This window comes from Psammomys obesus, unplaced genomic scaffold (genome assembly GCF_907164565.1).
Source record: "Psammomys obesus unplaced genomic scaffold, mPsaObe1.curated_primary_1811, whole genome shotgun sequence".
In the NCBI taxonomy this organism is placed as follows: domain Eukaryota; kingdom Metazoa; phylum Chordata; class Mammalia; order Rodentia; family Muridae; genus Psammomys; species Psammomys obesus.
The window spans coordinates 7,081,107-7,105,933 of NW_026587216.1; the positions used below are offsets into that span (position 1 = coordinate 7,081,107).

Here is a 24,827-nt window from a genome sequence, read left to right on the forward strand (position 1 = left end):
TACATAGGATGAATGCACCCCATTTTTTTTTTTTTTTTTTTTTTTACTTTTTCTGAGTATTCTGTAATCTTGTAGAATAAAGCTACCTGAGCCATTGGCATCTTTAATCATGTCCAAAGATCAGACAAAACAATATGTTCTTAAAAGGAGCCAGGATTAGCACTTACGTTCCATGGGGAGCAGGATGTGGATGTTTAGAGCTAATTTATTTCTCTTCCAGTTGCCTGTGGCTTGTTGGGGATCTGGCAGAGACTTCTCTGATTTCACAGGCAGAAAGAGAGAGAGGGAGAGAGAGACAGACACACACACACACACACAGAGAGAGAGAGAGAGAGAGAGAGAGCACGGAGTCGGAAATTATTACTCTTTTATTCCTCTGTTTTTATTATTTTGTTTAGGCGGGAAAAAAGGAACGATAATAAAGGTAGCTGTTAACAAAAACAAACCTCTGTGATTCCTATCTTATCGCCTAGGACTCCTACTGAGAATGTAGTTGTGTTGAGTGCCAATTACTTTATTAACCTGTTAAAACAATCCTGGTGAGTTAGCCAGTGGTTTCTTCTCTGGCCAAAGGCTCCTAGCCGTCATTTCTGAGTTCAGGTGGTCGTTTCTGTCATCTGCGGTCCTTTTTTCCCCCCCCGGATTCTCCGCCGGCAGACGCCAGCTCCAAAGGCAGCGATCTTGTGCGGTCTGCTGCTCGATTCTCAGCCGAGATAGAATGGCACCTTCCCGGCATTGACGAAGCCGCAAACCTCAGGTCAGTCCCGAGACGGAGGATCCGAAGCTGGTTGTTGTGAGGAGCCGGGTCAAATGAGGGCAGAGATGTATTTGTCACGTTTCTTTACAAAGGGTACCTCTGGAGGTATTTACTGTTTTCTCCGGGAGCAACGCTTTTCAAATGAAATTCTCCCCTCCTCCTCCTAACTATTGATTGATCAAGACAAATCTTGACTTCTGACTGGAACCCTAGCTTGGAAGCACCGCTCACAATTCACTGAGAGGCTTGGCCCCAATCAGCCCAGAACCATACATTGGACAAAACTTCACAAAGTGTATCCTTCTTAGTCTGCGGTTGGAGAGGGAGCCTGCGTGGCAAAGGAGCTCTGTGGGCTCCGTAGTTGTAGCTGGGCTGTAAACTCCCTCATCTGCCCACAAAGCTTGCAGATCGCACCCACCTCGCAGCCCCAGCTCTCCGAGAACCCAGGAGTGAATCAGCGCCGTTTAGCTGACTGAATTCATCCAATCCATCTGATGGTTCTTTCAGAAAGCCGGGACACTTTTCCCCTTCCGCCGACTAAGACTCGGCTCTGAATTTAGAGCCTCTGCGTTATATTACCTTAGCCCCAGGAGGTTTACAGTGAAGGGGGTGGGGGTGGGGTACCTCAGAGGGTCAAAGAGGCGGGGGTGGGGGAGGAGTCAAAAATTACCTGCCCGGACCGGGGAGTGAGTTGGCAAGATGGGAATCCACCGTGATGGGGCAAAGGCAATCTGCCTTAACTTTTCTATATCAGAACCTGCAAAACGGTCTCCTAGGGCTGGAGTTTTCGGGTGGGCTGCGGAGGTGATGTCAAGTTACTGCTAGGTCCTATGAATTAAGCTGTAGGCTCAAGCACGTCTTGGCATAGCTGAAGTTCCTGAAGGCGGCTGCTGCTTTTTAAAGGCGCAGGGAGTCGTTGGTACACCGACCAGCCGATTCTAGGAGTTTGGGACAAGGAAAAAGATCTTCGAATCCTAATAAAAAGCTTAATCGCTTGGAAGAATGAGATTAGCAGGAGAATTCTTAAATTTTCTGTGTGCCGTTCCTCCATGGGGTTTAATGAAAGAGTGAATCCGAGAGCCTGTGTGCTGAGAATCTGTCTGCAGACCCACGCTGATAGCACTCACCACTTTGAAATTTCACGTTGAAAGAAGAATTTGCCCTTCCCCTGTACTTGATAAATAGGGAACCGGGAAGAGAAAGGGGGGTCCCGGAGAAAACAGCTTCACTTTATCATGGACTGTGCTATTCACTGGCTCTGCGAAGGGTCAACAGCGCCCTTCAGGGCAGCACCAGGATCAGGCTCTGTAGAGACACTATTTTGTCCAAACCAGGAATTCCTACTCTCAGATTCCTACAAAGCCTCGGATAAGCTTTTGGAAGGACCCCGCCCTCCTATGTTCAAGACAAATTTGGTTTGGCCTCCTTGCAGGGAAAAGAAAGCCCCTAGACACTGGGTCCCCAGCAGCCCCAGGTCTGTCCTGAATCCCACCCAGTTCCTATAAGAACAGGGAGGAAAATGCATGAGGTGCATCTGCCAGGGGAGCATAGTCCTGGAGATGGCTACAACAGGGAATTGACTTCCTCCGGGAGCGATGGTTGCTGGTTTGTGGCCCCGGATAGGCTGGCAAAGGTAGACTTACTCTCATTAGATGAGAATTTGAAGGAAAGTGACTAAATTGAAGGGAAATGTCTAAAGGGACATGGGGGATGGCTCTACCTCAGCTATGGGTTGTCAAATGGGAGAGGCTCCAAACTCCTAGGCATGGAAAAAAAAAAAAAGTGGAAACAGAAGCATAACCCCTGGCAGGGGAAGGCTGAACATCCAAGCTGGCTCAAGACATACCCATGCTCCATTATCTAGCTTTCCCCAAACCGAGCACACTTTTGGAAAGGAATGAGCTGAGGCAGCATTTTAGCTGCTCCACAGAGTGCCACCGTCACCTTCCCCATTATCACTAGGGTCTCTGCTTTCCCTGAGGATATATCTTGGTAGCAGCTTTTGGGAATGATCTACATTAATTGCACGTTAATTGCAATGGAATGTCTACATGAATATTTGAATCCTAGATTCTTCAGTCTGATATTGGTGTCCTAAAGTATCAGCTGCAGCGTTCTCAGATTTATCCTTTCTTCGGGAAAGGAGAATTGCATGCGTCCCCATGCTCAGATGCCATGCTGCATGGGTGTACCAGGGGGTTGACATGGTCTGACTACCCGGAGAGCAGCCTCCCTCTTGATTTCTCAGCCAAAAGGCAACACTTCCCTTGTTATCTTTTTTTCAGTTTTCTTTTCTATCTGATACAACTCTATTGTATAAAATTCAGTCCAGAAAACAACAACAACAAAAAAAAAACAATAATTTTAATGAGAAGAGATACAAAAGATAACATACCTATTTAAGCTTTATCTGGCTCTCTATATAGGTTGTATATACCTCACAATCTACTATGTAAAGATATCAAGAGTATGCAGCATTTCCCTTAACTGTAATTATGAAGTAATTATATGCTAATGATAGTGCCATTTTACTTTACAAGAGAGTTCCATAAAGAAAAAAAAATAGAAAGTGCTCTTTCTAATATGCATAACCTTCTTCTTCCAAGAAATTAATTGGCAGGCTTAAAAAATTATATTCAAGGATGCTTTCATGGAGAAAATAGAACAATATTTGAAACTTGATTTACCCAGTTCAAATCAAACAGGTTGGTTTAAAACTATGTGTTAGGAGTCAATGCTATAGGAAGAGATCCTTCTATTTTACACGTATTCATTTTCTGCACAAGAAAATATACATTGTAAAGTTGTGTGCTAAATGTCTATGTTACTAGTTACTGAAATCTCTAACCACATTATATCATTAATAACTAAAACATGAATAAATCCTAAATGATACCTATGGACTAACTATAAAGTTAACTTTTGAGATATGACTATCACATAATCATTATTCAAATGTAAATGTTAGCATAATAACAATTAATATGATAGGTTTTATCAATTCATAATTTATAAGAAATTGACTTAAAACAAAAGCAATCACTATAAATAGATTTGATTTCCATAATGCCAATATTTATGTGCCCATTTTTAAAATATAGTGATAATGGTAAGATTTCTATGTGTAACAATTTACTTTAATCAGTATTATCAGAGATAAGTCTAGCTATAAGAATGTTGAACTGGGAAGTGATATCACATGCCTTTATTCCCAGCACTAGGGATTTCTCAGTTCAAGGCCAGCCTGGTCTACAGAACCAGGACTACAGAGCCAGTTCCAGAACAGCCAGGGCTACACAGAGAAACACCGTCTCAAAAACAAACAAACAACAATGTTGAACTATTATATGATGTGTGTTCTCACTTGATTGAGACTGAGTTGATGTTTTGCTGTATGTTAAGAATTTCCACCTTTCCCCCACAGATTATGATAGTCCCCAAAGAAACCTACACCCCAAACTCTAACACCGTTGGAAGTTATATGATTATCCATAAGTAGTCTACAGGACTGCTAGCATTCACATCAACTTCAGGGCTCACTTTAGAATGTCCTGTTCTTGGTTTGGCCTGGTTTCAGGACTTATTACTGCACGCTCTTCTCTTTATGTCCTACAGGAATTATTGGTGACAATGAGAAGTGCTATACACAATTATCATTGGTTTTGAATTTTCACAAAGTATACACAAAAGTATAATTCATATCTTTTCAGTCTTATCACTGTTTCTTACATTTCTGAAGTGTGGAAATGTTACGCCATGAAAGCTCTGAATATGTGACTTTGGATATACTTCCGTAGTGCAAATATATTCCATTAGATGCTGTCTGCAAGGAAGGGACCTGAGTATCGCAAACAACCTGAAAGTAAACTTAAGTGGATGGAAAAATCATGCTTTCATATTTAGTGATGGAGGAAGAATTGGGTTTTGGTGAAGTTATCAGTCACTAAAAGAAAGGGTGAAAGTAGATTTTTGGCTAAGATGAGAAAAGTGTTTTGTTTTGTGGAGAAAAAGATATTGTGGAAAAGAACCACCAGGTACATGTCAAGAGGAACAAAGAAAGGGATGGGCCTTGTTGACCCAGCTTATCCTGGCACAGTGTGTCCTTAAGAGAGAAACTCAGACCTGGGACAGATTATAGATGGGTGTTGAAGGGAAAAAGCAGGATAATAATCATTTTCATTTGATGATTAAAACTTTCAAAAACAAACTTAAGGATTCCTTTTGTAGAAACTAGATTATTTGGGGGGAAATCTGAAATCTTTTATTGTAGACGTAAGTGTATTACAGTTGACTCTTTATGAAAGACAGATTTACTATTGGTATGTCATATCTTCACAGAAAATGTAAACAAGAAGCCCTGAAAATGCCGCAATATGGAGTTTTATGATATTTTATGCACCTAAATTGAACTAACAATAGGATTCAGGACTCAGAAAGAGAAAAGACCAGATGTAAAAAGGAATTTGAACAACGAAAAAAATGACTTCAAAGTTTCCCAGAGTTTTTATTAGCCGTCGCCCTTTCTGCAGATTTGGTTATAGCACACAGTGTAACTCAAACATTTGGCACTGCTTATTTAAACCACAACAAAGAGGGAAAGGTGTTGTGAAAACACTGCTCATGATCCAAATTATGCAAAGCAACTTGAAGAGCTGCCAGCAGCCCTGTTATGTTAGCAGTTCTGATCTGGCTTCGAGGCTGGTTCCTCTTTTCTGAGAAGAACAGAAGCTCAAACCACAAGGAACATTATATACATCCGTAACTTGGGGGAAATTGGGGTGTCTGACATCTTTGAGAGGTCAGACATAGCTATTCTCATAGAATCTGTTCTGAACATCACAGGGTCAGAACACCTGCAAATGTGCAGAAATCAACTAGTCCATAAAAGCCTGACAGAAGGTAATGGTGCTCCATAAAAGGTCAGACCCACCTAGAATCTAGCAACATTTGAGCAGTGTCTGCTAGGGAGAGGAAATACAAGACTGACAGCATTGGTGGTGGCTGCCACAGCACAGCGGCCACGGAAGACAATTGACTGGCAATTAATCACAGTGAAAGACCAAGCAAAAGAGATAACAATTCTTCCAAGCACAAATTCTCTAGTCACAGTTTTCAGAAAGTACCTTTAAAGTTCACCTAGACTAGCTAAGGTTAAGTCATTAAAAAAAAAAAAAAAATTGTAGAGTTTGAGAATATCCAATGGAAGATGGAGAACACATAAAGATACTTTAAATATTAAAACAAGGTAATAATTCATCAACAGCGCAATCCTGAACCACGCAAAGCAATCAAAATTGCATTCCCTGCCTTGTTTGTAGCATGCGCTTTGGACTAATACCGGTTTATAAATACTATTGGTTGCTATTAACCTGAGGCTCTCTGGGGCTGTACTTCTAATGTATCCCCCCCCCTTTGCTTCTGGATTTCACACTTTTTCTCATTTTCTAATTTGTCCTCATTGAGATCATTTGTGTAAGCAAACACTGAATACATGGCCTTCTCTGGAGGACTGAATAAGCAGCCAGCCACTAAAATGTGTAGTTTAAAGCATTTTCTACAAGGCCACCCAGACCTAACTTTTCCAGTGTCTATCCAGGCACTTAAAAAATACATTTAGGAATGATTTACCTCTTTGACAATCATGAAGAGTCTGTGGCTTTCAAGGGTTTTGTTTGTAGGTTCTTACGTCAAATGCCAAAGCTATGTGGAGGTGATTTTTTTTTTCAGTTCCTTTACTGTTTATACTGCCCTAGAAGTTTCAAAACTCAGTATGCTAATAAAAAGAAAGGGAAGAGGGCCAATAAGATGGAATAATGTATAAGTGGACTTGCTGGCATATGATCAGAGTTTGAACCCAAATGGTGGATGAAGAGAACATATAGTGTCTAGTGCCCTTTTCCTGCATTCCCTCAGACATCACCTGCTGATTTGAGCAATTGCTCTCTTTGAGAGCACATAGACCTTTTCTTGTGTTTCCTGGACTTTTGGTCCACTGGGTGCAGGAATCAACACTCTTTATATACTAGTTCTTCACAGCCCCTGGGTAATCCTACCCTCAATGAAGAGCACCCAGAGCTGTCCAGATAGCTTAGGCATCTTTCCTTTTCTGACCCACAGAGATGTCCTTCTCATACTTCTGAAGCTTAAATTTCTACAAGCTAATGCCAGTGTTTCACCTGTATACAGATTGTTGTTGATTATTAATATTTATCATTGATTTATCTTTTAGTTAATCAGCAGTTATTTCTAAACCAGCTGTATGCCCAAATCACCACACAGAGACTAAGATTTACTTAATTAACCTAGACCACAATGCCAAGCAAAATTTACTCCATCTTAAACCTCCATGCCTGCATAGCTTCTTCCCATTCAGAATTTCCAACATTATACTTGCTTTTAGTTATATCTTAGGTCTGGTTCATCTCTCCTCATGGTTCTAAGTCCTGTCCTGTTGATCTCTGCTCTCCTAACTTTCCGCTTGCTTTCTTCTTCCCTCTGGACCAGGATGTCCTACCTTATTTTATCCACTACTCAGCATTGTGGCTGGGTGTTTTAGTAACAATACAGAGAACAAATGGTGGCATGTTTACACAAACTTGAGACAGGTGATGCTTAGAATAAGCATCACAATGCAGACTGAAACCAGATAGTAGAAAAATCAGCATTTTAATGAACAAGAGTAAATTGTGTACATTACACAAGGACATTATTCCAACAACAGATGTATTTGTTCTATCTTTAGTTAACTGTGCGGAAGGTACTGGTATTTCATGAGGCAAAGAGGAGAGGGAGGGAAAATAGATAAATTTGATGGACTAAAACACCAGGTTTATTTTCCTCCATGCTTTGGATTTAGAGGTTGAAAGCCCGTGATCAGGAAAACCATTGGTCAGTTTTTTTTAGGGGGAGGACTCATATGTGTGAGTCTTTCTACAAGGTAGGACACATCCCCACAAGGGAAGCTAATAACTTCTTAAATTGCAGAATTAAGTGTGAAACTCTTGAGGTAAGAAAGATGGAAAAAGATGAAGAGCACTGGAATTAGCAAGGACCTTTTCTTTATACTATGATCAGAGTACACACTGGAATAAATTTCGTAAAATTCCGTGTTTGGTATAAATATTCTCCATCAGTTTTTTTTTTCATACCAGAAAGCTTTAATTAAAAAAGAGAGAGAGTGAAAGACTAATTTAAGGAAAGCTCCTGCCCTGATCTCTAGGGCATTTTCTCTAGCCTTCTTCTTCCTTGCTATTAGAGTCCTGTTTGCCTACTGTACAACCTTAAATGTCATCTCTACATCTCTCTAGGATTAGGATGGGCTGATAGGTGTTCACAAGATGGCTTCCAGTTCTTTTTAATTTATTATTACTATCTTACTATTGTTGTATTTTTGCTTTTTGTAACTTTTTTCTTCAGATTATAATATCACATCATTTGCCCCTTTCTTTTCCTCCTTCTGAACCTTCTTCGCCCATATGCCTCCACTGGCTCTCTCTCAAAACCAAGGGCTATTTTTTCATTATTTCTCATTACATGTGTATATGTATGTGTATGTATATACATATATACTTCTTAATGCAACTTTCTAAGTCTGTATAAGGTTTTTTTGTTTTGTTTGTTTGTTTTTGAGACAAAGTCTCTCCTATACAGTCATGAAATTCACTCTGTAGACCAAGCTGTCCTCTGACAGAGATTTTCCTGACTCTATCCCCTGAGTGGCAAGATTAAAAGTGTGCCCTGTCACATCTTTCTAGGCTGCTAACTTCTTCTTTAAGGCCAGTAAAATAATCTGTCTTTAGTGTTTTTGTCTTCTCTTAAAGGATTTTTTTTGAAGTCATATAGCCTAGGCTAATCTTTGTCCAATGAACTAAAAATCAACTAATTTTAAATATTCGCTGTGTTGTCAAAATAAAAGTATAATGAAAATCAAAAGTAAAATTCTTCCCTAAAATACCGTTATGTGCTTCATAATGGGTAGATACTATTAGGCACTCTGACCATCTTCAACCTCTTTCTGTGCCTATACACACAAACTCCAATGTGTTATTTTATGCAAGTGTATATAATAAAATAGGTATTTAAGTATTTATTAGGTGTCCGTATATACCTTTATATTTATCCTAAACTGAATGATAAAATCCATAACATTCTGCTAAAGCTTTTGCATGTTAGTGACTTTCAGTCCAAGGCCATTAAGGACTTGCTTATTGTTGGACAACCTGAGTTTATTGCTCACTATACCAATGAATACTGCCTCGCATGGAGCTTTGTGCTTTGTCTTGGTAGCAGCGTGTTAGAAGAATCTAAAAAAATTGTGATTTCTTTGGGTCATTTGCAGAGAAGTTCAGAGAGATATAGATTTCTTTTCTACCACAGTGTAGATGCTGTCAAATATTTGGCATAATTTTAGGGATCAGTCACTCTATCCTTTTCTAGAAGAAGGATTGAGTACAAGGGAAAATACATCTGTAAATGGAAAGGAAGCAGTCATGCCCGGAAAGAGCTGGGAGAGGGAGATACCTGGGGTTTTCATGGTTTGTACAATGACCTTGTTTTCATCCTTTGCTTAGCTAAATTATGAAGTGGTCTTGTTTTTTGTTTCACATATTCACAGCCAGATTTATCTTGTCTTGTTCTGTTTTGTTCAACAAGAGATTACTCTCTATGAAAGCCTGGCTAGCTCCTCTGATAATACAGAGGCCCAGCTGGAAGAGTTGGTGCGGTTCCCATGACTGCGGCTGCTTTTTTCTTCTTCTAGATGACCCCTCTATTGAAAAAGGAAAAGATACAAATAAAATTATAGAGTACATTGTACTTGGGTTAGATGAATTATGAACTTTCCTTTAAAAACATATCTATACATGCAAGGAATAATATGGTTTATAATTCCAGATTTTTATTAATCGTATTTCAGTGCTAAGAAATGTATGTTGGTGAGGTTTCTATATTGCTACATACGTGCTTGAGTATATGTTCAAGTATGTATACAGGTCATCAGACAACACAGGGCACGTAGAGATATATACATGTATATGGATATGCAAAAAATAAGTTTTAAGCATGCATTTAATACATAGATTTTAAAAGAAAGCATTTTTAACTGATATATCCCGAATCAATACTAAGTTAGAACTCTTAGGATTTATCATGGTTGGTTTTTGTTTTAAAATCCTATAAAATAAACAGCTAGCTGCTGCTGCTAATATCAACATTTTATAAAAATATGTTCAGTATGTTGTATCCTTCCAAATATTTATCTGTCAAAATAATCTCAATAAGCTATATTTTGGAAATCTTATTGGGTGGGCAAATAAATACTTCCAACGGAAACAACACAAACAATGGCTACACTCTTTCTTTTCCTAAGTAGGGCTGTGAACCTTCTCGGTTCAAAACAGATCTAGTCTGTAACATTTTTTCCCCTTTCAATTTGGGAAAAGTGATTCAATTTAACCATCCAGCTTTGCTTCTTTTGTATAAGACACAGGGTCTTTCCAAAGCCATCCTGAGGTCTCTATGGAAAAATAGGCACTTCTCGACATTTCTATTATTTTCATTAGTTCTATAAGACTTGTTTACAGCATAATTACAGGGTTATCTGAACGGCAAGGTGAGTTACTAGCCCGAATTAGGTAGTAGAATTGTAATTTCTCCTATTACTTAAAAAGTCAATAGATGAAAACTCTCTGCTCATATTGAATCACACTATTCCAAATAGGAAATCTTCCATTGTATATGGCACAGAGGTGTAATATAAACAAGATATTGCCCCTTCTTTCTGTTCTGTCTCTCTGGAATGACCCTGTAGGTTCTAGAGTATAAAATACGCATTTTACTTTGGGGCCTAGCTTGAGGTGAATAAGTAGTCACCGCTTGTCAGCTTAGCAGCCGAAAGGGATCAAAGTCCCTGTATGAATTCCTGACCCTCTTTTCTGCCAGGTGTCTCTCCCACATGCCTTGCTGTAATCTGAAATGCTGTGCCTTGTCCAGGATGCCCAGTGCACCAAAAGGGAGAGTGGGTAAAGTCTACCAAGAGGCTGGGAGGAAACAAGTCGTTTTGGAGCCTGCTCTACTTCTTGCCGTTGGTGGATGTGGGGCACTGTGGTCAGGCTGCTTTAGAACCCTCCTCAGGCATACTAACCAGTCCTGAATCTTACGAGAATGTGGATGCTGCTGCTAAGTAAGATCAAATACTCATTGTGTGACAGTGGGGTAAGTCCTCTCTGCTTTCCAGTTCATTCGTTTAGTCTGGTCCCTGCTGCTATTGGCCAATAACGTTCACTAGTTTTTCTTACACGGTGCCTTTGGTGGGTTAAGACAGCCTTTTATCCGCTAATATTTGCTTTCATTTCAGCCACCGAAACAACTTCAGTGAAAGCAAGCATTCAGGTGTCTGCTTCAAGTTTCATAAAGGAAGAAATAACGTCCACTCAGGGAACTCAAAGTATGTTAGACAACGTGGTTGAGACATGAATAAATCTAATTTTCCTTTGCATCACATTTCTCTAACACACCAACCATTTAGCTGTTTTATACCCATGGATTCAACTAACTAAAGACAGAATATATTTGAAAAACAATAATATGTACTTTACATGGTTAATCTCAATTGCTAACTTGAGAGATTAAGAGGCAGTTAAGGCATTGGTAAGACAAATCTTTGGGTCTATCTGTAAGAGTGTTTTCTAGTTTAACTAAAGAGGAAAACGTACTGTCAAATCTGAGTATCACCGTCTTATAGGACTAAATTAAAAGTGGAAAAGAACCTCTGCTGTCTTGTAGATACCATGGCTCAAGTTACTCCTAGTGCCGTGATCTCCACCTGATAATGGGTTTCATTACTCTGAACTGTGAGCTAAGATAAACTTTCAGTAAGTGACTTTTTTGTCAGATGTTTGGCCACAACAAGAAAAAAGAGCAACATACAAAAAATTGATCCTAAGGTTGAGGCCGTTGCTGATGACTACCTGACCAAGTAGTTGTAAGCTTCTGGACTGGATTACAAAAAGGAATTTTGACCAGGAGAATAGAGAAGGTTGTGGCAGTTTGAATGAGGATGAGTACCATAGACTCATGTTTGAACGCTTGGTACAAGTCTGTAGAACAGGTTTGAAAGGATTAGGAGGTGTGTCACTGGAGGTGGAGTTTTAGATTTCAAAAGTCTACACAAGACCAAGTCAGTCTGTCTCTCTGTCTCTGTCTCTCTCTCCTGCTTGTGGATCAGATCAAGGTCCTTAGCTACTGCTCTGGCACCATACATACCTCTCTGTCACCCATGTTCACCACCATGATGATCTTGGACTAACACCTGAAACTGTAAACAAGCCCCCCCCCCCAACACCTTATGTTATAAGTTTCCTTGGCCATAGAATCTCTTCACATCTATAGAACATCTATAGACTAAGACAAAGCCTTGGAGTGTTTAATACAAGCACTTGGAATGCAGAGGCAGAGAGATCTCTGTGAGTTCAAGCCCAACTTGGTTCACCTAATGAGTTACAGGCCAGGACTTGAGACTCTGTCTCAAAACAAAACAAAACACCCAAAACCAAACAAATCAGGCTATTCTGGTGGGAGTGCAGTTGCAATATATATTATATTTGAGGATATAAATGTGGATAATGATGTCCTGCTTAAAAGGCTTCAGTGAGAAATGAGAAATTTGTTGAAATTAGCTTTGAGGCCATCCTTGTTACATCTTGGCAAAGAGTATGCTTAAGTTTGTCTTTGTTTTGAGAAATTGAATAAGGGTAACTTAAAAAATAATGGACTAATTTGCTTAGCATGAAGATTGTTTTATGGACATGCTAGATAAAAAAAGTGAGGGGTCCTGGAGGCTTGCAACACTGTTTCAGTGTTTTTAACTAGACTACTTATAGCCTCTTCAGATTCCACATGTGGAACTCCTACTTGGGCTGATAAGGAAGCTGTGAAAATCAGAGCTAACACCCCAAAATATTGGAGCTATCAGAAACAGAGGATGCATGCCAAGGAAAGTCCCTCCATCATTTGGTGTTTACCTGATAAGGAAATACTTCTTTTTTTGTTGATGTTATTGCTGTTTTGTTTTGTTGTATTTTTTAATTTTTTTTATAAATTACAGTTTTATAAATTATTCTTTGTATCCCAGCTTAGCCCCCTCCCTCATCCCTTCCCAATCCCACACTCCCTCACTCTTCTCCTCCCATGCCCTTCCCCAAGTCCACTGATAGGGGAGGTCCTCCTCCCCTTCCCTCTGACCCTAGCCTATCAGGCCTCATCAGGACTGGCTGCATTGTCTTCCTCTGTGCCCTGGTAAGGCTGCTTCCCCCACAGGAAGAGGTGATCAAAGAGCCTGCCACTGAGTTCATGTCAGAGACAATCCCTGTTCCCATTACTAGGGAACCCACTTGGAGATTGAGCTGCCATGGGCTACATCTGAGCAGGGGTTCTAGGTTATGTCCATGCATGGTCCTTGGTTGGAGTATCAGTCTCAGAAAAGTCCCCTGTGCCCAGAATTTTTGGTTCTGTTACTCTCTTTGTGGAGCTCCTGTCCCCTCCCCCTTTGTTCATAAGATTCCCTTCACTCTGCCCAAAGTTTGGCTATGAGTCTCAGCAACTGCTTTGATGCCTTGCTGGGCAGAGTCTTTCAAAGGCCCTCTGTGGTAGGCTCCTATCCTATTCCCTGTTTTCTTCCTCTTCTGATGACCATCCCATTTGCCTTTTTGAGTGAGGACTGATCATCTTACCCAGGGTCCTCCTTCTTGCTTAGCTTCTTTAGATGTACCGATTTTAGTATATTTATCCTAGATTATATGTCTAATATCCACTTATAAGTGAGTATATACTATGTGTGTCTTTCTGTTTCTGGGATGTCTCACTCAGGATGATCTTTTCTAGTTCCCACCATTTGCTTTCAAATTTCATTGTTACCATCAGCAAAGTGGCTGAATACAAAATTAACTTAAAAAAAAAATTCTGAAGCCCTCCTATATACCAAAGACAGAAGGTCTGAGAAACAAATTAGGGAAACAACACCCTTCACAATAGCCACTAATACCATAAAGTACCTTGGTATGACTCTAACCAAGCAAGTGAAAGACCTGTTTGGAAAAAACCAAACAAACAAACAAACAAACAAACAAACAAACAAAAAGACCCCAAAAATGTCAAGTCTCAGAAGAAAGAAATTGAAGAAGATTTCAGAAGATGGAAAGATCTACTTTGCTTATGGATTGGTAAGATTAACAGTGAAAATGGTCATCCTGCCAAAACCAATCTACAGATTCAGTGCAATTCCCATCAAAGTACCAACACAATTCTTTACAGACCTTCAAAGAACAATTCTCAATTTTATAAGGAAGACATTTCTTTCTTTTTTCTTTACTTTATTTTTTCCCCCTGACTCTGTGATGCTGGAAATTGATTCAAATAGCTCACACATGGTAGACCGATGCTATACTGCTGAGCTATACATCCTTAGCCTAGGTATAATAGTCTTTCTTGATATATCACTAGCAAAATAAGCATGCCCCTGATGAGCACATGCATATTGAAGATTGAATTCTATTTATCACTCATCTGTTTCTGTAATGATTGATAATAACAGATTGGCTTTTCCTTGCAGAAAATTCAAAGACAGCATGAAGTGTCTACTCTTTTTATTTTAGCTAATCCCAACAGATGAAAAATCTATTCTTCTGCTCTTTGGAATTATTTCTGTAGCAATTTATAAACCCCATCTTTTGTGTGTAAATGTGATTAACCACTGTTACATACCTTTTGTTGTTTTACAAATGAGGGAGATCCTCTTTTTTTTTATGCAAGGGCAGCTACATTGCCACTCAATTTAAAAGGGTGAAATTAACCTGGACTTACTGATAGACAACTGATAAGGTCTTGAAGGATCTTATGTGTAGTTCCCCTTTAGAGGACCTCAAAATACTAGTAAGATTCAAGTATCTGAGTCCTAAATAGTTATAGAAAAAAAGCTCTGTGTTGAACCACATGGTATACTGACAGCACTCAGATGCCACAGTCACATGGCTTAGCTGGAGAATTGTTAAAGATGAGGCTAATTACGGAAGTGTGGTCAGGGTGAAGGAAACCAACTGAATTAGCAAAACTCTTGAGACTGGAAACAGTGGGGAGTTGTTCCTACTTAGAGTCTGGGTCTTGAAGCTGCAGGAAGAATAGCCTCAAAGCTGGAAAACACAGGACTCCAGACTCTAGTGAACTGGGAGGCTCACAGGGGTAAATGCTCTCCTCTCTTTGCATGCCTCTTGTATGACAGTGGCTCTTATGTCAGCAACAAGCAAAGGCTTGCTTCCTATAGCAGAGGCCAAGCCAGGGAATGGACAGAGAAAAACAACATGGATACTGTAGTACTTTCTATTTCTGTTATAATGATAGACTCACTGGTTTAAAAGTACCATTTACACCAAACAAGGGCCACATGTGAAGAAGACCTAGACACCCTGCTCAGATGTAGCTGATTGGTAGCTCAGTCTCCATGTGGGTACCCAAGTAAGGGGAGCAGGAGCTGCCTCTGTCATGAACTAGATTGACTGTTCTTTGATCATTTGCTCCTGGCGATGCAGCCTTCCAGGCCACAGAGGAAGAGGGATCCAGGCAGTCCTGATGAGACTTGATAAACTATGGGCATATGGCAGAGGAGGAGAACTCCCCTATTCAGTGGCTAGGGGAAGGGAATAGGAGGATTAGGGAGGGAGGTAGGGCTGGGAGGAGTTGAGGGAGGGGGATTCAATCAGGATGTATAATGAATAATTGTGAAAAAAAATAAAATTTAATAAAAATTCTGGAAACTCAAGATGATGAACTGATGGCTTTGTCTTTTGCCTCCTGATGTGGCCTCAATCACTGCTGCCAACTCTGCTTCCTTCATCACCTGCCTGGCTCTCACTGTGACCTTCCTGTTCCCTCCCATAAGGACCTTTGTGATTACATGTGTCCCACCTGGATAATCCCAGATAATCTCTTTATTGTAGCATGCTTAATTTAATCCTATATGTTGCAGTGTTTGGTAGCACATTCTCAGGCTCTGGGGATTAGCATGTAGGAGCAACATTTCCCTCTATTGATAGCAGAAGGCTCTAACTATTGGTATGAAAGAAGTTACTGTCTAATATAGAGAGATCAAAGCTAGAGGACTGAACAGCCAAACAGGGCAGATTTTAGGTTTTCTTCTTTCTTTCTTTCTTTCTTTCTTTCTTTCTTTCTTTCTTTCTTTCTTTCTTTTTTTCTTTCTTTCTTTCCTTCCTTCCTTCCTTCCTTCCTTCCTTCCTTCTTTCTTTCTTTCTTTCTTTCTTTTCTTTCTTTCTCTTTCTTTCTTTCCTTCTTTCTTTCTCTTTCTTTCCTTCCTTCTTTCTTTCCTTCCCTTCCTTCCTTCCTTCCTTCCTTCCTTCCTTCCTTCCTTCCTTCCTTCCTTCCTTCCTTTCTTTCTTTCTTTCTTTCTTTCTTTCTTTCTTTCTTTCTTTCGAGACTATCTCACTAGATAGCACAGGCTGGCTTCAAACTCATAGATACTCCTGGTTCACCTTCCCAAGAGCTGGAAATTATAGGTGTGTACAACATGCCTGACAGGAACTGATTTTGAACATTGCTTTCTTTTCAATGAATGCAAAAAAAATTATAACTAATATTCTGGTTTTAATTTTTATATATTATAAACTTATTATACACATATATTATGTTATATATAACTAAACTAAAATATTTTAATTTTTGGTTTCTTTTTTCTTTCTTAAGAGAAAGTGTTATATATATTTAAGAATTTGTATTTTAAATATCTTCTAAATTTTCAACTTTTCAAGTTACATTCTTTATAACTTCACAGCAATTTTTCCATAAACAAACTCACCTAGAAGAGACAATTTCTAAAATTTGTTGAGTTATTTTTTTTTATTTTCCTAGGGATTTTCATGTTTTATTTCAAAACAAGGAAGTTCCTGTTACTTATATTTTTAAAATGATAAAAGAGAAATGTAAGATTAGGTTATTTGCCTTAGGTAGTGTAACTGGGAAGTGAATATGTCAGATAATTTTTGTTTGCTTCTCCAAATCAGTTTACTCCAATTTACTCTTCATTGCCCTACTCCAGGAAGATGCATTTTTCAAACAGCAGTCCGAGGGCCCTTTTTCCTTGTGGTTGGGGCTGGCTTCTACCAAAGGGGCATATCAACAAAACTCTTAAAGGGATAGAAGATGGATAAGGAGTTTTGTTTTTTTTTTTTCTCACTCAACTGCCATACTTCCTTCCTTCCTGTCTTCCTTATTTCCCTAGATATGTGGTTGCTGCTGGTGTCCTTCCATTGTCATTCACTTGTGGTAACAATTTCTCAAATCCTTTGAGTCGCAATGCTGTTTCTTTACTTTTTTTTTCTGGTCCCTTAATGTCTTATCTCTTTCTCCCACTTAAAGTTATACATCACTAAATAAGTCTAGTTGTTTGTGTTGGTATCATGCCTTTAATCCCAGTACTTGGAGAGTAGATTTGGTGTGAGTCTGAAGTGAGTCTGGTATACATAACTAGTTCTAGGCATCTAGGGATATGTAATGAGACCCTGTAAATAAACAAGTAAAGAACATCAAAAGCAGAAAAATAAAAAGAGGGCATCAGATCTTCTGGAGCTGGCTTTCCAGGCAGCTGTGAGCCACTGAACCATCCTTCTAGCCCTACCTGTCCTATCACGTGCTTTACTCTCCCCCTTCTCAGAAAGTGGCACTTCCATTAAATTATTTAAAGTTTAACTGCTCTGAATATGCCACTCCCCTCACTTTTGGGAAGCTAGCTGCAATATTGTTATAAAAATTCTTGAAAATAGAGCTTAAGTTATTTCATATTGTCTTTAATAAAAAATATATCCCCAAGCAAATAATTTTATAATTTGGAATAAATTAGTTGCCTGTAGAAAATGGCTTCTATGTTTGCTTTTAGTTATTGATTTAAAATAACTTTAATTGAAATAAGCAAATATTATAATTTTCAAATATGTACATAGTATAAAATAGGTTTTGTATAATGGGTACATTCTGTAATAAATCTTAATTATCAAATTAGTATTTCACCTGGTTGTTATTCTGTTGTTTTTATTAGTGAGCACTGTTACAGCATCTACCCTGTCAGGCTTTGATGTCATGCTTCGCAGTGAGATTGAATTTGAATTGTTAACACAGGAAAATTGTTCTTCCTTAGAGAAGTGAAGTCTTATGTACCACAATATACAATATTCATTTCTTCTTTTAGGGATTTCTTTAACCATCTCCAAAGTGTTGCTGATGCCTGTTTCCTTGACAACAAGGTAATGTGAGAACTGAAATGAAAGAGTGCACGTGAGGTATATACACAAAGCGATTGTAGGTTTGTAGAGGAAATATCAGAGCAACCTTATCTTCTTTTGTGCACAAAGATGCTAATGCTAATGACGGAATGTCACATGAAAGGTGGTTTCCATGGTGCCGAGTGGGTAGGTACAGATGACACTCAGTACTGGCCTGTTGCAATTCTGTGTCTGTTTCTTACTACTGTTCTCTTCTTGGTCTCCTGTTAGTTTTTTAAAAATTAAAAACAATATTAGCACATGTGTGAGTGATGTGCTATGTGTGTATGTGTGTGTGATCACATGCATGATATGGCTTGCTTATAAAGGCCAAAGTACTACTTGGAGAATTCCATTCTTTCCTTCCACAGTGAATTCTGGGAACCAGAGCCAGGCAGTCAGACCTTACAGTATAGAAGCTAAGCAAACACTTGCTCTTGTTCTCCTCACGTGTAACAAAGAGTTAAGCATAGCATAACAATCTTTAGTGGTCTTTGATGGTAGCAAGAGTACAAAGTTCAAAACGTATTATTGCAACTAGGAGTTGTGGTATACACCTATCATCTAGGACTAGGTAGCTGAGACTGAAGTCTAACATACTAGAGATCAGCCTGGGATACACACTGAGACCTCATCTCAAAGCAAAATGGGTAAGGAGGGTCTAGTTCAATTAGCCCCTAAATCCCAAGCAGTCCCTGGAGACCACGTGTCTTAAGGGAACTTCAAGCTGGGCTTGTAATAGTCAAAAGAGGTGTGTCTTTTATGCACAGAATATAACAATGTTTCTTCCCAAAGTAGAAGAGATCAAATGAGATCCACTTCTAAGTGACAGTTTGGTTTTGTGAAAGGAATGTATCACATTAGCTGCTAAGTTTTTTTTCTCTGGACCTAGCAAGTTGAAACTGAACAGCAGCACTAACCCCTTCAACTTGTGGGAGCTGGAACCCACATTGATTATCCCACACTTAGCAGCCACATCTGCTACTCTGAGTCCCCAATTCGTGCTCTCTTGTGCCAATGTTATGGTGGTTACTGACCCACAGTGGCGCTGATTTTAAGCTGGCCAAGACATTCTATTGATCATCTGTCTATTGTCTTTGGCATGGTGGGAACTGCCTGTATCAAAACTTGCAGAACAGGGTTGGGTCTAGTGAGAAAATGGCTACAGTTATAGCAAGGCCTCAGCGCATATCATATATAAAGTTTTCAAGAAATTATTTTAAAAACAATAAAACAACAACCAAAACAAATCCAAAGGAAAACCTATACTCTACTCATGTTAGTGAAACATTTCTGGAGAAAGAGAGAGAGAGAGAGAGAGAGAGAGAGAGAGAGAATGACCTGGAATTCAGCTCAGAGGTAGAGAGAGAGAGAGAGCCCCTCTCAATCATACAAGGCAAAGTTGTATGAGTGAATTGTAGCATTCCCCAAAACAGGAGCAAAATATAAGCCAAAGTTTATATATCAAACATCTTAGACTGGCTGAAGTGGAAAGAGAAACAGAATGAGAATTGAGAGGTAGAATAAACATAAAATTATATCTTATTACTGTCAAAAATATTTAGGCTTAATATAATTTTACATTCTGTAAATATTAGTATTTAAAACAATTGCCTACATGACAATATGTAAAATTCTTTTGGAAGATGAAATGTATTGAAACTCCGTTTCTTGCCTAGAAATAAGATATCTGGGTTACTTCAAACTCTCCCTATGGAAGCTTTTCTAAAGTTTCTGTTCAAACAGCTAATGGTTGTCTGGGAGTTTTGAAAATAGTCTTTGATTAAGGTTTTTTTTATTTGCTTTAGATTGGCTAAGGTCATACTTATAATCAACATTAGCCCCTTGGGAATGATGATTTCCTGTGTTTTGCAGTCAACTATTTGTATTATGTACATGTAAACTTTAAAGGCAATAAAGATGAGTGAATAAATATGCATTTGAGATGTTCTTAGGTTTAGCTTATAAATTAATTTAGATACTGTTACTCATCATTTATACATTTATTTGTACATTTCATTCTCATTTTTTTAAAAAAGTGGGCATTTAGGAATTGATTTAGAAAATATTTGTGTAGTAAGTACATGACTCTCTAAACTTGAAGATTTTCTTGATTGACATTACTTAGCTTTGTGTAAAATGATACTGCATTTTCTCACCCTTAAAAGACTGATGTAATATTTTCTAATTTGGTGTGTGCTTCTTTTTCATTGTAAAAGTTATGGTTTCACAGAGAATTATTACAGAAGGCATGTTAATTATTTATACACATATATCATTTTATTTCCTCTACTTTTAAAAACCTCTGCACATGGGTCTCTTTAAAAAAAAAAACCTTACTTTGACAGTTGGCAACCAGTCAACACTGAGCCTACTTCCTGTAAAAGGACATTATTTTGCATGTCCTTGGAGACTGGATAATTAATGTGTAATGCCTTACTTGAAACTGTAATTAAGTTTAAATTAAAATTCTTTAGGTTTTTAACAGAGAAGGAAGTATTTTGGTGCCCCTTTCACTTAAATGTAATATTTGCCAGCCTGTCTGGGCTAAACCACCTCCATTTATAGATACTTATATTGTTGTTTTAATGTTGGCATTTGGTCTGGAAACTGTAAGAAAACTTTATTATTTTCTTCCGACCTTCAATTACAGCTGTTTCACTTCAGTTTTTGGTAATGATGCTATCAAACACACAAACACCTGCTATCACTCACTGTTTGTCACTATGATTATCGCAGATGGAAATGTACCGCTTAATCTTTTCTAGCAACTTCAGTCATCAGCACTAGGAAGTAAGAAACACCACCAGGAGATTCTGCTTATATTTGCCAAAAATTTAGGTCTGTTTGCAGTTGCTCTTTAATTACCTCAACTCCTTACTTTGTTTCTCATGAATCTTTTTTTTTTTTTTAATGAAGTCTTACCTTATAGCCACGAAGATTCATGAAAGTTCATCAGGGAACTCATCCGTGGAAGGATCCAAGGTCCTCATTGCTTTCTTTCCATATCTGGCATACATCTCCCCTACCGCTTTGAAGGTGATTGTCATATTCTGAACTCAAAGTATTTTAATTAATTTCCACAGTTGATGAAATTTATTATTATTTTAGCCTCATGTTTTCTTCTTTTCTATGTCTATTTCTCAGAATTAAGGGCTTTAAGCTATAATCCCTTCATTATAATTTCTACCCATGAACTTATTTGTGACACTAGGACTTGCTTTGTACACCAGACTAGCCTCAACGTTTTGATGGTTCTTATGTAGTTGATCATTCGCAATAACTGAATAACAGACCAAGTCACAAAGCCCGAATGCCTTAGAAATAAACAACTCTCTAATGTGAACTAGCGTGTTCACTAAGGTCTCCAAGTAGATTCCTTGTTGGCCATGGAATTGATTTTATGGTCATCATTTCTGAAATAAGGAAGGCAACCCAACTCATTTAAAATTCAAGTCATGGTCTGGTGGGATGGTACAGTTAGGAAATGTAATTGCTGCCAAACTCGGAGACCTGAGCTTAACCACTGGAACCCACACAAAAAATGGAGGGAACTGACTCCATGAAGCTATACTCTGACATTTACATGGGTGTCATGTAAAGTTCATTAGGTCATATGTGTGTGAGCCCACATGCAAGCCTTCACACACACACACACACACACACACACACACACACACACACGCAAAATGAATGAGAGAGTGAATGTATGAATAAAATAGAATATAATAAAACCCATGGTCATGGTCAGACTTCCTATCAGAACTGAATTTTTTTTTTGTTTAAATGTCTTGAATTTTGTTATATTTTTTAAACATTACATTATGGCCAAATATCTAAGTGACAATAATGAGAAACCCAAAATTAATTGTGGTCTTTACCAAAATTGAGAGAGAAATTAAAGGACCAAGGTAAATGGCGATATATCAATGCACAAAGATACTGTCTTATATAATTTATCCTCATAAAACTTATGTGAAATTAGAAGTACTTCAATAATGCCATCTAGAAGAAACCATTTTATGTCAAATACATGCCAGTAAGTCCATGTAATGGGAAATATAATAAGAAATATTAGTAAATGGCTTTAAGATATTTATTTTGCATTTTCAGTGATTATTGTGTTTATTGTACTCATACCTAAAGGAAGAGGCTGTTCCTGTGGCGTTATTTACAAGCAAAGCATTTGATGTATTGAGTAACTTAAATTTCATGATTTGAGATCTGGACATAGTCCAGTTAATTAAATCCTGCAGAATCTCAATGCTTTTGCGAAGCAATATGTATCACAAAATATCACAAGATATTTTGGTTGTTTTTATTTTTACTTTTGAAAGTGTTTGCTTTTGTCTTCTCAATTGAATACAAGCCCCTGATGTCATTGATCACATATGTCACTTCAGTGTGATAGAACAGCATATGTCATACTAAGTATATACAGTGCCAAATGTGTATGTCTTGGCTAATAGAGGATTAATCATATCTAATAATCAAATCTTTATACAATTTTAATATTGATAAGTGGTTTATAATCATGACTTTAAAATAATCTTCTGTGTATCATATATAGTAAGTCCAGTCTTTTGACTAGCCTCTCTTTTAATGCCTCTTTTTCAAAATTAAAAAAATAAATAAATTTTGCAAGTTTGTCCATGTCTATCATTTATTGTGGTTATTTCTCACTCTTATTTCCCTCCCATGCTTGACACACTCCTTGACCCTAGCAAATCTTTTTACCATATTAAGTACATCTTGGGGTATCTCTCTGTGTGTGTATTTGTATGTGTGTATGTGTGTGTCAGTATGTCTTTGTGTATATTTGTGTCTGTGTGTCTTTGTCTATATGTTCCATAGACAGTGTTGTTTTTATTGTTCTCCATAGATATCTTATTTGGGGATTTTGTTTTAGTCTGTCATAGATTCTATCTTCCATATTTTTTTAATTACAGGTTGATATGCTAGCTTCCATTTCCTTAAAATTAAGCGTTTTATTCTTGTTCATTTCTAATCAGTATAGTGGCTATAATTTCTGTGCAACCATTTCTGCCATTACTGAATCTCTTGACTGTCATTTGTTCACTCATATAATCAGAATTTCCCTGTGAATTTGTGTTCTCTGAGGCTTTGCCTCCAGGGATTCCCTTCAAGGTTTAAATTAACCTGTTTGCAGCCCCTCAAAGCACTTACAGTTCTTACAGAACTTTTTTGACATGCCATTACTATTTTTTCCGTTTTGGGCTTGGAGTTTTCAGAGTTTGTAAATGTAATCATTATTGCGATAGGTCTGTATGGGGATGACTTGTTGGTAAGATTTTCCTGGTAACGTTTCTTAAATCAAATTATCAAACATTTTCTTCAAAGCCATCAGTGAGACTCTTATTTTTGTAGTTTTTGCACCACAGCGTACTCTTGGAAAATACTGTATTTAAGCAGAGTTTGCTGATACCTATTTTCTTTAATTTTTTTATTATTGGAAATTTGATACAAAGGGAATGCAATATGATCATAAATGTCGTCCATTTTCCCCTTCAACTCCTCCCATATACTTTCTGACATGTCCCTTTCCCAACTCTATGTCTTAAAGAAAAACTCCACTAAATGCAGTTAGTGCTACCAGTTAGTTTATGGATGGGGTCATGAGCATTATTGGTGAAGCAGACCCCAACAGTTCCCAAAAGCGCCTAGACTGTTGCCATTGCCCTTGATTACCTACTATAAGTACACAGTAAGTCCCTACTTCAGAAAGCACTATATATTTTTACTGAAGAATATAGATGAAATTAAACTTAAACCAACCAGGGAGAACTTCCAAGATGGGGGCAGCCTGTGTGTACTGTATCCGAATGGCAGAAGATCAGAGACTGCAAACCCAGTGAGTAACCTGGAAGCTGACTCCAAAATAATGATGTCCATTTTTCCCAGATGGAAGAGGAAGAGGGACATTCTAGTAGCAGGAGGCACAGAGTTCCAGCCCCCTCCCCCCAGGCCATCTTCTGTCTCAGGAGATGCACACTGTGAACTCTTCTGAAGTACAGATCCCCAGTTCCAAGGGAGCTCTGGTCCAGGAATCAGATCTTGATTCCCTGAGGACTCAGCATCCCAGCCTCCAATCCAGGGTTCTACTGTTCCCTTGTGGAGATCGGCTTGATAATAGGAGCATACAGGATCCCCTTTCCAAGATGGTGGGAGTCCAGTCAAATCTAAGTGCTAGAGCACAGTGTCTGCTTACCCAGCAAGCTGCAGCAAATGCACAGCTGACATTGAAATGCCAGCATCCTTTACCATTCTTCCAGACTTCTCCTGCCATCTTGAAGTCAACTCTGGACTCCAGAAACATGAAGATCCAGCCTTCAGTTCAGACTACTGTACCCAGTACAGCTTTCAATCAGCATAGAGGGAGAAACAAGATATTCTATGACAACCTAAATTAAAACAATATCTATGCATCAACCCAGCCCTACAGAAGATACCAGAAGGAAAACTGCAACCCAACAAGGACAACTACAAGAAAACACAGGATATAGATAACTTCATAACACCAAAACCAAAAGAAGACAAACACACAAACACACTATCACCACCAACACCACAATAAAAGGAACCAGCAACCATTGGCCACTACTATATATCATCATCAATGGATTCAACTCTACAAAAAAGGGGGAGGCACAGGCTAACAGAATGATTGCATAAACAGGACCCAACATTCTGCTGCATACAAGAAACACAAAACACATCTCAGCAACAAAGAT

At 38.5% G+C, this 24,827-nt stretch overlaps 1 long non-coding RNA gene across 1 annotated transcript; it reads left to right on the plus strand.

Annotated features, from left to right (window-relative positions):
* The first annotated feature begins 718 nt into the window (after window positions 1-718).
* LOC129673737 (uncharacterized) lies at window positions 719-1,553 on the plus strand. The gene is made up of 3 exons (XR_008719692.1): window positions 719-757; window positions 850-1,052; window positions 1,512-1,553. It is a non-coding gene; the product is annotated as an uncharacterized LOC129673737 (long non-coding RNA).
* The last annotated feature ends 23,274 nt before the right edge of the window (window positions 1,554-24,827 follow it).